The sequence below is a fragment of the Aythya fuligula genome, chromosome 3 (assembly GCF_009819795.1).
Source record: "Aythya fuligula isolate bAytFul2 chromosome 3, bAytFul2.pri, whole genome shotgun sequence".
Taxonomy (NCBI): Eukaryota; Metazoa; Chordata; class Aves; order Anseriformes; family Anatidae; genus Aythya; species Aythya fuligula.
This window is the reverse complement of record NC_045561.1, coordinates 51759957-51776650: the sequence shown is the minus strand read 5'-3', so window position 1 is coordinate 51776650 and position 16694 is coordinate 51759957.

Genomic DNA, 16694 nt, shown 5'->3' with positions numbered 1-16694 from the left:
ACCAACGCATACATAGGAATGCTCCGGTCCAAAAGTATCCCCCGGGAAATGACACACAGTAAAGCACACCAACCGCCATGCGCCAAGTGGATCCATGTGCTTCAAATCCACCCACCCTCTGTGGGGTTCGTAGTTCAAATCAGATATCAGGTACTCAGCAGCCATATACGATTTCCATTAGAAAAATTAAAACAATCCGCTCTCATCAAGACACTGCTTCATTCAGGGAAGAAAATTAAAAAAGACATAATTATCTTAAAAAAATCCATTCTACAAATTGTCTGATCTCTGCACATGGTCATTTTTTTTTTTCCTAAAGCAATCAAGCCATACCAAGTCATTGAGTGACAAAGCCACTGCAGCAACTCCCTTCAGCCAGTACGAGAACCTACCAGAGCCTTCAGCAGAACAGAACTGCTGTCACGGATGGTGCAGGCAGAACCAGCACCCCTTCCCATGCTGATTAGTCCCACTCCTCCTCAGATTCCCTATAGATGTGTGTCACAGCAGGACCACATTGTCCTAAAGCCACTTATCTGCCCAACAGTTTTAATTGTTTATCTTTTTTTCCCCCTCATCCATAGGAAATTGGTGTTTTAAGGGAGCTCAGGAAAAATAAGAAGGGATGGAAATCTGGTTGTGTGGCCAGTTGGTTCAGGGGGGTGGGAGTGAAGCCTGCCCAAAGTCATGGCTATCCCCAAGATCCAAGCAGGGGAGCTGCACCCTGGAGAGCAAAGCACTCGAATCCTCGCTGCAGGAGCCATTTTGAACATGCTCCAGCCTCCACACGGCCTCTGAGCCCAGAGCCGCCAAGCCCTTCTTGCATCTATTGCTCGTGTTGCACCTCTGCACTGAGAAGAGCAGCAGATACAGATATATTCCAGAGTGGGCCTACGGGATCTTTTCTGCAGTGAAATACTAGCAAATATATGCCAGTATATATGCAGAGACAGGCCTACAGCAACTCACAGAACCACACGGGAAAGCCTCTGAGGACTATTTTGCAGCGCACGTTTCTGTCTCCCTGCTACCAGGGCAAAGCTTGCTCTCAGGCTCTTGATGTGCCTCTGCCCATAGCACCGTGTACGTGTACGGGGCCATCAGCTGGGCCTGTGGTGTGTCATGGCCCCTGTGTGCCATCTGAGTTGTTCCTGGTGGTTCAGGTGAGCGGGCAGAAGAAAAGCCTTCATCAGACAAGATGCCCAGCAGCTCCAGAGAGAAGAGCCACTGAATGGTTATGTCTGAGCATCCCTCAGCATCTAACAGTGCCTCTGAAGAGGAACTTTCCCATAGGCACCCAGCATCCAGCACCCACAACCATTCCCAGCCTCTCCTCACCATCGTCCTTCAAAGGATGTTCCTGCGGTGGAAGAGGATAAACTCCAGCAGCACCTCCATTCCCCAACCAGCCGGCCTTTCTCCCTGCCTTCAGCTGCCACACCATTTCTCTTTCCAGTGCTGAATGACCACCAAATGCTTCTTTTGAGAGCAGCTAGGATGCAACCTGCTTTTCCCCACCTGAAAGTGCTCTGGAGGCCTTCTGCTCATGACTGCACCCCCTGCAACATGGACTGCAAGGCTGCAATCTGCAGCAGTGTGAGAGCACCTCAGTGCCTATACCCCAATCATTTTCCAAGTTTGGATTTCCTCCTTTTTAATGGAATTTCAGTATCACAAAATAAAGCATGCTCTTTTCTGGTTTTAAGGCTGAGCAGTGCAGAATGACTTGCGCATACACATTTAACTTCCTCCCCTTCCAAACCAGCAACTTTGTGCAAACCTGTGGCACAGACAGCAATGGGGTAGTGTCTCATTTCCTTTTTTTTTTTTTTTTTTCTTTTTTTTTTTCCTTTTTTCTTCTGTTGCTGATTTGTTTCTATAGTTCCGCCATTCCTGTGGTAAATATAGCACAGGGACTTCAAGAGATCTGTCCTCTACCTGGGCTCAGAGGCTGGTCAGTTCTCTTTTAGCCTTTCACCATGTTTTGTACCCAGTCTATACAGAAGGAATCATGATGAATGACAGGTCTGGCTCTGGTGTGTGTTGTCCTGTGATTCGTTATCTTCCACGTGCTAGAAGGGTTATTGCCCAGACCTTTAACCAGACCAGAATGCTTCAGAATGGCTCGACAATCTTTTAGCATTGTCCTTAACATGTAACTGCTTTAAAATTCTTTGAACTCTGAGTAAATTTCATAATAAGATTTAAGACAGTCTGTGGATGAGGCTAAATTCCTTCATTTTTTATTTTTTTTTTACTTCTCTAAATAGGTTTATAACTGATGTCACCAGTGCAGATGTATTTGTAAAGAAGACATGAACCAGTGGACTCAGCCAGTGCTGATGAAATATTTTCTTGCCATCTTTTGTCCCATCTGTGATTTTCCCCTCCCACTCCTTGTGGTCTTGACTCTGTGTCCCTGCAAGTGATGCTGCCCATGAGCTCTGCCACTGCCACCCACACTGTCTGTGCCTGAGGAGCAGCGGGATGCCTGGGAGGGCTGGTCCCCTGTGTCTGCAATGGGGAACGGAGCCACCTGGCTCTCATGGGCTCCCCATCTCTGGCCCAGGGTGTCTGGCCGCAGGTTTGTGCAGGAGCATGGCAGGAAGTCCGGGCAGCTGCCTGGAGCCCTGTTCACACCGACACCCCTGCTGCTTTTATCAGCGGGAGCCACACTGGGATATTTTTGGCATAAAAGCTAAGTGGAAACATATCATATAAGTGTTCTTGAAATGGGAAGCTCTTGAGAACATACCTTAGATCTGGATAGAGAATGTAGTACTCTGATTTCACCTCAGCTGTATTTATCTTCAGCTTCCCCCACCCCACACCCCTTTTTGGCCAGTTTTGATAGGAAATCCCAGGATGCTCTTAGAAATAAATGCATATCCCTAAGGAGCTAATATGTATCAGCCTAACAAAATACTGACAATGTGTGTAGAAGGAAGAAAATGACAAAAATAGCCATGTGAAAATAGTTTGCTTGCAAGCAACCTTGATGAAGCCATAGGAAGAAACAATGAAGGGCAAAGGAATAAAACTTTCAAAATTATCCTTTCCTTACTTCTCAGGAGCTAAAATACCCCAGAAAATCATGCTGATATACAAAACTAAAAATGTAACAAACAAACAAACAACAAAAACACAAACAGCCTCTAATTCCAATGCAGATCTATATCAGAAAAGACCTATTAATGGGTAAAGACTCATAGGTATATATATATATTATATATATACGAGTTCCATTAAAAAAAATAGCATTAGTAGCAGAAGATGACTTTCAGTCTTGAATTTGATGATTTAAGTAAAAGCCATACAATTTGAATAAGAAGTGTGTCACCCAGTGCACGTTCGCACACAGTGGCTGGTCCCAGATGCCACTGCTCAACATGCTGGAGCCATTTTGGGAGAGCTGTCCCCAGCTGTGGTTTAGTTTCTCTCCTCACCCTTTCCTCATTTATCCTGCTCTTCACAGAAGGACTTTGACAAACATGTTAAGCTTCAGTAGTCCAATCGTCATCACCTGCCTGAAAGCAGATCTTCACAGGGGCATGGGACAGGGCAGAAGACTTCAGAAGTGCACCTCCTTGGGAGTTTTATTGAAGAGATGCACAGCATGGCCAGGTCACTGCCCAAATGGTGCGGTCTCAGCCCTGTAAGAGCTCTGGCTGCTGGACAGCCCTCTGATCTGTTCTTATCAAAATATTGGGGTTCCCAGGAGACAATGTTTTGGAGTCCACGCTTAAAAGAGACAGTGGCTGAAAAGTTATTCTTCAGTAGAGGAAAGAAAAAAAAAAAAAAAAGCTTGGCTTCATAAAGAAAAATAAAAGTTCACTATTATGACTGCTTTTTTTTTTTTTTTTTTTTTTTTTTTTTTGTGAGAAGAAAAAAGCTCAAAGGAATCCATTTCATACTGTTCCTATAATACTTTCCTGTGAATGGGGGAAGGCTAGACCCAGGCTGTAGTTTGGTTCCCTAGTCTTAGTTTGGCAATTGTGCAGCACAGCAGAATAAATAATGCGGTGTGCAGATGCATGGACCCTGGAGCACCAGTGTGGAGCCCAGCTTGCAGGCAAGCCCAAGTGACAGTGGCAAAGGGGAAGGAATGTGTCCTCCCTTGCAGCCTTTTATCTGCTGCATAGATAAACGCATCTGACCCACAGAGCCTTTCAGTCAGCGCTCTGAGGAAATTCCTCATCAGGGAAGGAATGCCCAGGGGACAGAGATAAGGAGGCAGAGCAGCTCTCTGTAATGCCATTGCCCCATTGTCCCAGCAACAGGTGAGTGACTTCCCTGCTGTTTTGTCCTCAGGAGGAAACCTCTGAGGACTGGGACTGAGAGCGGTGACTGTTCGGAAACCCCTTGGCACCGCTGGTGTTGTCATGGCAGCTGGGAAGAATGTCAGGGTTCAGAGGCAGCAGGTGCTGGGACACCACTCTGAAAATTAAATTTTAATTTAGAGTGAACTCAGAGAATAATTTAGGTTGGAAGAGACCTCTGGAGGTCACCTTCTTGTTCAAAACAGGGCTAGCTTCAACCTTAGATGAGGTTGCTCAGGACTTTGTTCAGGCGAGCTCCTGCTCCTCCTCACCTATTGCCAGTGCCTGCGGCGATGCACTTCCAGCCTCCGCTGCTGAGGGAGTCCCCACCCTCCACAAGCTTGGGTGAAGCCCCAAGATGCCCATCCTCTGCCTGTCACCCAACAGTTTCTGCCAAGCCCGTGTGTCCCCAGCTCCCCTCCTGAGATGTGTGGCCGCCACCACCGCCCTGAGAGGCATCCAGCTCTGCCCACCACCCAGGCAGCCACCTCCTCTCTCAGGAGCCCTGTCCCATAAATAGGAAGTAGGACATGAAATTGTTCTTCACCCTATCACCCCAGAGAGACTACCTGCCCCTCAGGCCATTTCTCATCAAGTTTCATGGCTCTTGGACAAGCAGAGAGACATTTTCTCAGTGGGACTGTGTAGGCCATGAAATCCTTCCTCTGTACTCCACTCCCAGGAATACTTCTGTCGCTGTAGGTGGGAAGCACCAAGATGCTTTCTGGATCATAAAGCCAGCAAACAGAGCAGGAAAGCAACTTTAGAAGGAAACGTGCAGACTACCGGGATCATGTCTCAGTACTGTCACATTCTTCCTCTGGCCCAAACAAGAACTGTGCTGCTCTGCCACTGCCCACCCAGAGCGCTGCTGCAGGGATGATTTTCCCAGCCCATTACCTTGACCTTTCTCTTTGCAGCATTCCTCTGGCTCTCCATCGAGCACAATTTACTTGTCTTTGCTTTCAAGAGCTTTCCTCATCTAACCCCACCATATTTATAATCTGTCTTTCAGTATTGCTGACAGTCATGGCTACCTGCCTCCTTCGTCTGCTTTTGAGATTTTCAAACAAGAAACTGTGCTTTGCCTTGTGCTGGACGAAACGTCCTTCAAGTCCTTCATTAAATCATGCCTTTGACATGCCATCTACAGAAAATGGGACAGCCGCCGTGATGTGGCTGATCTACGATCACTGCCTGGCATGCTGAGCAACCTTATTTCCTCATTTCCTCACGTTCCTGTATCAGTCCATATGAATTTAGTGCAGGTTTACCAGACTTTACCTCTGAGCCCTAGCGCTATTTCTTCACCAGGAGCCCTCCCGCTTCCATGCAGCAGGCACAGGGAGCTCGTGCTGCTGCCTCCTGTTTTCCTTTAGCCCCATGCTGGTGGCACAGGGTCCCACCATCACCTCTGGATGCAGAAGATCCCACCAGAGGGACAACTCCTGGGCAGCAGCTGGGTTTCCAGGCCACCCACTTAACACGTGAACCTTTCCATCTGGGCAGGCAGAGCCACCCAGTGGTCCTTGGGTGGTCTCTGAGTGGAGGGAAGCTGTGAGATCTGTTCTTCACATTGTTTCATAATTAAATTGTAAATTCTCTAGTGGCTGGAGAGCACTTTTGTTCTGTCTGGTAGGCACAATACTGAAGATAATGGGGTTCAGTCTATGAGCTGTTTCTCCAACAGTACAAATAACAAATAGGCCTTAGCTATTCATAATTTATATATTTTGTCATGAGCAGTGAGTAGAAATGTTAGGCTCATTGCTTGACTGACAAAGTACAAAGAAGCACCCAAATCTTAACCAAAAGCTTTTAACCTGTCAGTGATCAAAAATAAACTTGATTCCAGAAAAATAACTGGAAGAAAGATAGCCTGAAAGATAACCATCATGTTTCAGGCTTGTGAATAATTCCTGAGCTGGGACTCTAACTCAAAACCTTTCCAGCCCTTTTGTTGTCAAGGCACATAAGAAGATTACTGACGCGGGAAGAAAGCGGGAAGTAGAAAAAGCATAGATCATTTCCACAGTCAAGTTTTGTCTTAGTCATTGTACCAGAGGGCATTGATACACCTGGCAATCAGAAACCTTCAGGGATGGTGAGAATTACCTATGGTCTTTGTGTGGGTCATTGTATTCATCTTCAGCTCAGAAAACAAAAAATACAAAGCCATTGGGGTAGAGCCAGAAGTCTTTTTGTAAAGAGTCATGTATGTGTGTAAAATTTAAATAAACTTTTGCAGTTTTAGTACAGGAAAAGGTAAAATGCTTCTCTTGATAGGTCTCCCTCTTTAACCATTTCTGGCAATAGTAGCAGATTCTCAGCTGGTCCCGTAAATGCTTCGTGCACCTTCCTTGTAATAGCAGGAACAATGACACAGCTGGTGTCATTTCTATGGCTAGCCATGCTGCCACAGCACTTGAAGTGATCCTTGATAACATTTGAAGTGAAAGAAAGGAAGAAAGAAAGACAACAAGAAAGCCTCCCCCACGTCAAATTCTTCAGGCTGACCTGTCAGCTTCTATGTTACTACATTTGGACTTGAATTTCTCACCAAGGTCAGAGCAGATTAGAAACTGCTTTCATATCTGACAGAAATATTGCTCCCCTGTGAACAGGGGGTGTATCTTGAACGTGGAAAAAGAGTTCTGTCTTCTCAAACCAGCAGTGTAGAGGACGCGGAGGCCTCTCTATTCACTCTGATTTGCACCAGCAGGTCATCTTCTTTCCCTAATCCCACCTCCCCCACTTTCTGTTTGGATCTAAGCAGCAGACTCTAAAAGCACAACTGAAAATACCAGAAAGACATAACAAGATTTTAAAGATCTTATGATCATCTCATGATCACCAGCATTCATTTCTCTTTATGCTGTTTGTGGGAAATATGCAATATTTTTTTCTTAAACCATGCCTAAAACACAACAACAGAATTATGTGCAGCCAGGCGAGGGCTTTATTTCAGGAGTGACCTCAGGACTCACATTTCCTCTTGCCTGAAGCTCAATTCACATTTGTAGGGAACTTGCTCAGTGGGAGACATGTTTTTCTTAAATGTTCAACAGCTGCATGGAAGCGAGGCAGCAGGAAAAACAGAGGGGCAGGCAAAGGATAAAAATAATAATAATAATGTATTCCCCCCTTGTCTTTTAAAACTCCGGTTCCCTCAAATAAAAAGCAAGAAAGGAAAGTCTGAAAATCCCGATCTGATGAAACTGAGACACATCGTTTGAGTGGCATGCCAGAGGTCATGAAGAAGTCTGTTATGGCAATTGGAACAAAGCACAATATCCATTTCCCAGCCATGTTTACAGAAATGTCTAGCTCCACCAGAATTAGTAATGGGATGCCAGAATGCAGAAGAGCCACAGTTTTTTCGAGCACAGATCTAAATGACATAGTGCTGAAAGAGCATGATGTGAAAGCAAAGGGTGCATAAATTTAAAAAATCTCTTTATTTTAGAACAGGCTGGCAAAGTAAGATTTGGTGAGGAAGATGATTGGGAAAGATGTACAGTAGCAGAAAAGAAAGGTGATTGTACTAGAGAGCAGGTGACTTCAAAGTACTGAAGATCAGCATTAACCAGAGTTTTCTGCTTGGTCACTTGGCCTCCCATGTATGTATCCCACATCCGCTTTACATGTCAGGGATTGGACTTGCACCCCTTTCACCTCTAGTGACAGTCTGCAGCAGTGAAAGCAGCTACTCAAAATAAATGGGAAGAAATGTTTCCCTGGTTATCTTTCCCTCTGTGGGATGCCTTTCTCAGCTGGAAATCAACTTTTGTGCATCTCATAAACATGACAGAAAAGGGAAATTAAGACGAGAAAGCCAAAGAGAGATCTGCAATCAGCAGGGGGGTGGGGTTGGAGGTTAAGGACTCAAAAGACAGAGGAAGCAAAGGGCAGGTAGAGAAGCAAAGAAAATCAGTAGGAGCAATGAGGTACCAATGAGGATTAAGGAGTTAGGGGAAAAGAAGTATTCCATAGATTTTTTCAAAAATGTATTACTCGGTTTGCAAAACCAATGCAAGATAATCCCAAATCTTTTATTTATTCTGATGCATGGCTTTAGTTGTATCAACAGGCACTTTTAGGCCAAAACCAGGAGCTGTCATTTGGCCTGTGCACCTGCAGTCTTTCAGCAGTCTGTAGGCTGAGTCCTCCTCGCTCATGGTGGGGAGAGGATGGAGATAATGCTGACAGAAATCAGATGGAGATGATGCTGACAGAAATCAGCATTTTTATCTGATTTATCTGGCCTGGCTCCGACTACAGGCTGAAGATAGTGCTCTTGTTGATGATAGGTCTTCCACAAATGCAGTGAGCACTCTCAAGATGTCCTTCTGGTGACAAAGCTGAGCACATGGGGCTTATCTGAGGTGGGGTCAAAGCACGTAGGCTCAGACCCGGAGCACATGTGGGGACCAAGATTTATCAAAGCGTGGCTGCTTTTTCTGCAGGGACACACTGCATACCCCAGGCATGTCAGCAGCCCTCTCAGGAGGACAGAACTCCTCACCACAGGAGCTCCTCCATAGCATATTTCTTGTTGATTCAGGAGCTGTAAAGCACTGCTGCATGTGGCTGTTCAGATTCGAGCATCGTCTTGTGATCGTGGCATAAAAAACCATCCTGTCAGCAGAATATGAGCCCTCTGGCAAAGCTCAAACACAGTTGTTTTGTATAACTCTGCTCCCAAGTCTCAGACCTTGACTCGCATTTAAGCCGCGTGGTGCAGAAGCTCAGTAAATACCACCAGGCACCGCGTCTGGCTGCTGGCGAGCAGCTGCGTTACCAACACGGGCAGTTAGCAAGGCTGCTAGCAAAACCCAGGTGGGTTGTATCACATTTGCTCTCACAAGTAGCCAGTACCGACCTAAATCTTCTGCTCCCAAACAGACAGTGACGGGGCACTCCCCGCCAGGGCTGGGGCTCCTGTCCTCACGTAGCAGAGTTACCCAATTCATACAAAGATAAGTTATGCCTTTTTCGAGGAAGGCTGCCTTTTAAAAATATTCTGTTCTTTTCAAGTCTGTAGTGCTAGGCACACCAGAAAGACAAAGATTTTGAGTTATCCTTTTGTTTGCTTGTTTTTGAGTACATACTAGCAGTGATGGGCTAGTCCCCTGTATGTGTTTGCACAGTGTGAGCCCTTCATGGATGCTTATGAAATAGCTTCCTATTTTGTAGGTTGTGTTTTGCTCTGTTATGTAGTGGCCAATATATTTCTGAGGTAATGAAGGGATGTTCTAGTATTTTATCTATCTTACTACCTATTTTCAATCCAATTTCCAGAAACAATAAATATATCTGGAGTCTACTCCAGTTTGTACTTTTGTGGTGTCAGGAAATAAACCTGGCAATGAACAAAGCGGTAATGTCTTCTAGGGTTCTAACCACCCTCCATCTCTTCTTATGATTTTGTCATTTTAATTTCTATTTCAGTGAGCACCAGATCTGATTAAACTGCTTTGCACATTAATTTCAAATCCATCGTCCATTTACCCCAAAGCATGCAATAATGTAACCACCTGCCATACCCAAAAAGTAATGTGAGATGTGGCTTGAAGCTAGCTAATTGATAATTTTTTTCTGTCTAGACATCCACACTGCAGTATCAAGCATATTCAGATTGCTCCTCTGTCCCAAGAGGTTTTTCTCGTGACTCTCTGAACCCTTTCAAGCAAATGGAGGCTTGGGTGGCCCTGTGGCACTGTTTATTTCTTTCTTCTCTTGACCATATTTAAAGCTATCAGTAAAAACACAGGGAAGGATGTAGTATTTGGTGGTGCAGAGACAGAAATTCCCTTTGGGAAAAGATTGCCCTCTCCCCAAAACCTGCTCTCTCGTGCTCCCATTCTCCAGCACAGAACTGGGTACAGCATTGGTGGCACTTTAGGTGTTGAATTATTCTCATGTGAGCATGTTTCTTCTCACATAGTGTCCTTGTGAGGCTTGGGAGCGTCTGACGCCTGCACTGCACTCAGCTGTGTCTTTTTGTTTGTTTTTTAGCTTTGGGAATTTTTATGGGGGAGGGGAGGAGAAGGGCCTCTAGTTTTTACAAGAACTGGTTTCTGTGTGATGTAAGAGAAGTTTAGTTATGTGATATCTTTGTGGCTGCAGGATAATACTGCACGAAAGAGTAAATGCAGACCACTGACTGGGAGATGCGTGTGATGGTTATAACTATACTTATACTGATAGTTAAAGATGATGTGATCCACGGCCCCAGCTGAACCATAGTTATGCTTAAGCAGCTTCCTAAAATAACTCCTTCCCACCCCATGGTGGAGCCTGGTGCCTGCAAAGCACCCAGGAGTCTTGGGGTCTGCCCACAGCAGCTCGCAGAGCTTTGGAGAAGGGGAGAGGGATGCTCCTGGCAGCTCTCAGGCTGCATTTCCAAGCTCCATTTCCCTGCAGCACTGCTCTGGTTTGCAATGAGAGGTCAGGGCTCTTGTGCCCAGCTCTGGCAGGGACAGCTGCTCCATCATGCCTGGTCAGTGCTCCAACTCGACTTTCTCACCAGTTAACTAACGGCAACTGGTCTTAACTGGGATGTCCCAGTGGCTGTTTTACTCCATCCCAGTCCTCCAAAAGGGTTCTTACACTTGCATGTCTGGGGCTCCATTCCCAAGCACATGCATGCAGACCAGTCTGAACCTCAGCCTCAATAAAACCATTTCAGATTGTTTTGACAAAAGATGCTGGCCTGTCTTGAAGCAACCCTTTACTTATAGCTTGTAAATATACCTTAAATTAACTTTGATCATAGCAACCCAAAAACATCGTGATATTTTTGAGAACCTGAACAGTCTAATTTTTCTTTCTGTTGTACTTTGCTTAACCTTAAAAAAAATGCTGAACCAATTCAAACTGTTTTAGAAAGAGATACTGCCCTCAAGCTCTGTCTGTGGAGGTTGCTGGTGGCATTTCACTCCACAGACACACTTGACAGCAGAGATCTAATCTTTAGCACTGATGTTCACAGTGGTAGAGTTGACAGATCCATAAATATGGAGACTAACGAGCACAGCAATGCTCAAAATGTTTCTTTGTGACACACACACAATTTTCTTATCCGAACAGAGAGAACATCTTGTTGCTAACAGAGTATACAAGGTCATGTCAAATTATGAAGTTGTTTTTTTTTTTTTTTTTTTTTTTTTTTTACCAATTTTGCTAGTTTTACATTCAGTGCCGTCAAATTTCAGGTCCAACCATTGTTCTACAATGTCTCTTTGTCCAGTTTTACAGTTATTCTGCATCAGAGATATTTGGCCTTCCTCAGCCAGAAATGAATAGGTTTGGGAAGATGTTTTCAAATGAATAAAGCTTCTTTGAAAACCTTATTATTGTTATTATTATTATTTAGTGCCGCACAATTTTGTTTTTGGAAGCAAAGACTTGAAGAACATGACTATTAGCTACACCCCTGTTCTTCTGACTCACCCCAACAGTCTAGCTGGTGATGTTGCTTGGGTGAGAGAAGCTAACAGATGGGTTAATGTCAACATTTATTTTTATAACCCTTCCTTCTTCAGCCCCTCGGTTATACAAGGTGGAAAGCAGAGTGGATTCAGCAAATGTTTACTCAGTTTGCGCCAGTTTTCCAACGTGTCTAGACTCAGTACGAGAATCCACAGCTCTGCACTTGAGCAAATGAAGCAGATGAATAATTTAGTTATTGGTTATTGAAACCTGATGCAAGAAGCAAGTAATATGGAGGAAGACTAAATGTCTAAGTACTCTGCTATTCATGGGGCATCCTTAGTTACAGAGTAATGTCCCGGTATAATGTCCCATGGTATCCATCCAAGAAGGAAATAGTTAGTAGCATTCCATTAGATAAAGACATGCAGCCACAAAGAAGTCCAGCAAATGATAATGCTCTGCTACAAATATGTAATATGAGTAAAAGGCATTGTTCAGCAGTGTCTCTGCAAAAGCAATCTTAATCCTCTTTAATTGTCATGCTCTTCATATTTATTCTCCCTGGTCATGATAAACACCACTAACATTTTTTGCGAGTATTTTTGGTGGTGTGGGATGAGATTGCTGGCGACTGCACAGACGTAAGATAATGTAGGATTGCTACAGATGCAGTTAGTCTTCGATAAGAGGTTTTTGCTTAATGTCTGGGAGAGCTCTGATTTTAAAATATCACATCTTTTTCAGAGGAATAAATAAATAAATAAATAAATAAATAAATAAGCCTTCATAGGCTCTGACTCAATTGTCACAGAAGTCAAGGTGAAAAATTAAACTCCAAATGCACAGAAAAGACATTGTTCTGAATATTTTTTCTTTAATTTGAAAGTTAGTTTCTGTTGGCTATCTTTCTAATCTTACTGCCCTGTGTAATCAAACATTGCAAGGACATGCAGCACAAAATTTAGTGTCAGTATGAGCTTTTGGAAAAAAAAAATGTGATTAGTGGAAATGTTGTTTTTCTTTCCTTTTAACAATCTTTATTGTGCTTACAAATGCTCATACTGAAATACTGTGTTAAGGCAAGTGAGCCAGGATTGGCAATGACTGAAAAAAGTTCAGCTGCAAGTAAAAATTAACCTGATGTCTGTTTACATAATCTAGGCAAAATCCAAAAAGTAAACATGGAGTATTATGAAATAGCAATTAAACTGCCAGATTCATTCACTTTTAATAGCCTAATAATATTAAGTATTTTTAAAAAACAGCTTTTTAATCTGGCACCCTCTCTACTCAGGAATTTTCTGCTTCAATCCAGAAAAGCATTACGTGTGTCAATAGCTTAACCAAAGCAGGGAAAATGTTTGAAGATATCTGAAATATGAATTACGTGAGATAAATCTGGCGTTCCAGGCAAAACACAACCATCTTGTGAAGCTGGCAAAGTTAGGCCTTATATCTTGATCTGGGAGAGTTACCTTTTGTACAAACTTTGATATAATTACCTGTAGTTCACTAAAAATAGATAATAAATTCTCCTTAAGAAAAGGCGAACAGAGTTTGTCTAAAACACTATTAGATAGAGACCTGGAGAGGGGAAAAAAAAAAAAGAGAGGGAGAGAGAGAGAGAGAGAGAGAATGGTTCTTTCTGAGCGCCAGGACCTGGTACCCATAAAGAAATCATCAATTGCCCTGTCAGTATTAGGATCTGTATAATCCTGAGCACCAGCAGTTAATGGCATTTCTTAGCAGTAGGGTTTCACCACTTTAGAAATACCTTCTCAAAGCAAAAAGTTCAGAATAACCTTTCCAAACTAAATGAAAGAAGAAAGCTTTCCTTTTCCTAAGACAATTTTATGGACTTCTAGCCTTCTTCAGGGTGTTGGGACATTCAGGAAAAGCTTGCCTGCTTATGGAGGAGGGTAGGAAAGAGGCCATCAGGTGACAAACCTGGGGAGAAAGGACCCCATGTTGGGGAAGCAGTGGACATGAGTCCTGATAAAGCTTGTGTTAGGCAACACTGTGAGATGGAGAATTGTCATATGCTTTTATGGGTACATTCCAGCTCTGTCTTTCCAGATCATAAATGTCCATCAGTGGGTCGGTTTCATTTTATTAGCTTTCCCAGCTAAATATTAACTCTACCACTATTGTTTCACATACATGGCTATACCCTTGTTTACCATGTAGCAATTAGTAAGTTGTAGCCAAAATATTCCTATGAATTTGAGGAAGTCATGGGTTGTAGGGAGAAAATACATTTTCATTAAACTAATTAATGTTACTGGAGAAAAAATAAGCAAGTTTTTGATCATGCAAGCTTCTTTTCAGAGCTTTTCTTTTCAGAACAAATAGTTAAATACTATTTGCAATGAAATATTTCTCTTCAGCTCTAATAACCGTTATACTTTGTAGAATAGTTTATTACATGACCAATGTTAATATAGCTAAAATATTTACCTCTGTTTCTTACGTGTTCAATTATAATAATTTTGTGCCTACATGACATCTTACAGTGATTTAACTGTCACCTTGATCTGAAACCTCTTAATTAAGGTAGTGTGAAATCTGTGCAGCCACGCCTTTGAAGCAGACTGATTTGGCCAAATCCTGGCAAGCCTCGGTTCAAGCTGAGCTGCAGTAGGCTGTTCTAACCTGATTTCACTGGGGTTTGGTAGCAATATAATTGCTTCAGTTAGTTAGGCTTGGAGTTTGATTTCTCTTTTGCCAAAATAGTTGTTTGAATACAACCTTTCTTGCAGCCATAAGCATACCTGAAGGGAGGTGCTTAACAGTGGTGTGTGTTATTGCTGATAAGGGGGGGCTGCACTAACCAAACACTGCTCTGCACCCCAAAACCTCACCCACGGTGTTGATACTGAACCAACCCCACCATGGACGCACAGCATCCTGCTGCTGTCCCGCGCTTTCACCAAGCACGTGCCAAGTCCCTGTCAATGGGCAGGGGAGCGGGCTCATCCCCAGCGCTCAGGTGTTAAGAGTAAAAAAAATAAAAATAAAAAATAATAAAATAATAATAATAATAATAATAAAAAAAAACTAAACAGCTTTGCTAGGAAAGCTGCATTCACACAGGGAGGCTCGGCTGCCAAGGACTGAAAATCTTGGAAACATGTCAGTGTATAGATAAATCATATGCATGTGCTTGCACAAGTTAGCATTGATCTATTTAAATTGATTTAGTGCATGGTTTTGGTTCAGTCATAGCTGCCTCGAGGCTGAGACGCATGAACCATAATCACTCTCCTCTTAAGAGCATTATTGGCAGCGTGAACTCTTGGCGAGGAGGAGCCTGATCTCAGGGTTGGATGCAGCTCCTGCCCAATGCGAGACACATATATGCTTGTTAGCCGAGACTGCTGTGCTTTGCTGCTCCTGTTATTTGCATGCTGCTTTTGAGACCAAGCATGGTGTTTCCCACAGTGATGCCCAGCACAAAATGTGGCCAGGCTCAGACGAGCACCATCCCTCCCTGCAGCAGCAGCTGCATTCCTAAGAGCTGCCTATAACATTAATGAAACAAAGTCTGAAAGCAAATAAGCACAGTTAACTCTATAGAGCAGGTAAAACATGAAGTTCCTGTGTGAAATCCTCCTCCTCCCTGCAGCCAGGTGGTGGGGAAGGAGGGTCCCTGTGGTACTGCAGCACCTGAGGGGAGGGGAGAGAGGGCCATGCCCTGGGGCTGCCTCTCCAGGCAGCATCCCAAAGAGACATGGGAAACCCAGTGGGGAAGCTTGGAGCACCCAGCTCCAACGTCTCCATATCCACCTCAGAGCTCCCCTGCTGCTATGCCAGCCAGTTCTCCCCACTGGAAATACAAAAAAGTACATAAAACATTTCTTCAACTGAATTATTGCTCATTCAGAGAAGGGGCTGTGCACGTCTTGGCCTCTTCTGTCACCTTTTGGCAGCAGAGCAGGCTCCTGGACCCCAGGATCTCCAGAGGAGGCAGTGGCAGGGGAGTGCTGCATGGACAGCCACCTTCCTGGTTGAGGCTTTGGGGACACCCCTGGCTGGCTTGGGGGGTAGAAGCCCAGCCTAGTGGCATGGCTGTATTTTGGCTAATGGAACAGCATTAACGTTTGGTTTTAGAGATAAATCTCCAGCTCAGTTATGAAGCTTTCTTTGTAATCCAAAATCTCCAAATTCAAAAGGTGACACTTCCATGACAGTGTCACAGGGACCACAGGTATGTGAGAGTGCACCCCTGGGGAACTCTGCCATTTCACTTTTCTTGTAGCCACATCTTGCTTCCTCCCCTGTGCTGGGAAGAGTGCTTTGTATGTGTATGTGAATCTACATGCACGTGTGTGAGAGACTGAGCCCAAATAGACACATTTTTCACATAAAGTGGCAGGCAAACACCATGCTCCAAAACACGATTACTGCCACCTGTATTTTGCTGCTGCCACCACTGACAGCAGTGTCCCCAGCAGTGGCTGTGGCTGTGACCACCCCTCATGCTGCTCAGGTACAAGTCTCTGGTGGCTCCAAGACATCTGTGTATGGATGCCTTGTCTGTTAAAGAACTGCTTGTGATCAGAGCAGGGTGGCAGTTTCCTCTCCTCATGGGACAGGCAGGCCACCTCCACCCATCCCAAGGTCTCCAGGGACTTTCAGTGGCTTCCCGCGAGGAGTTGCCTCCCTGGGGCACCAGGACCCTTTACAGGTGACAGTGCGGTCACAGCAGGAATCAGCGGTTCAGGGGTGCCGTGTGTGAGTGGAGATGCCTGCAAGCAGGTACATTACTGCATCCTGAGGGAGCGTACTAATAAACCTACTTAGCATCTCGTTCACGTCTTTGAAAGGTTTCACAAGTATTAGCTATGCTGAAGCATTTCTACCTATACTCTATGGGAGCCAAGCTGATGCCTTAACCCAGCTATCTCCATTTTTTCTCATTTTACACCCATCATGGAG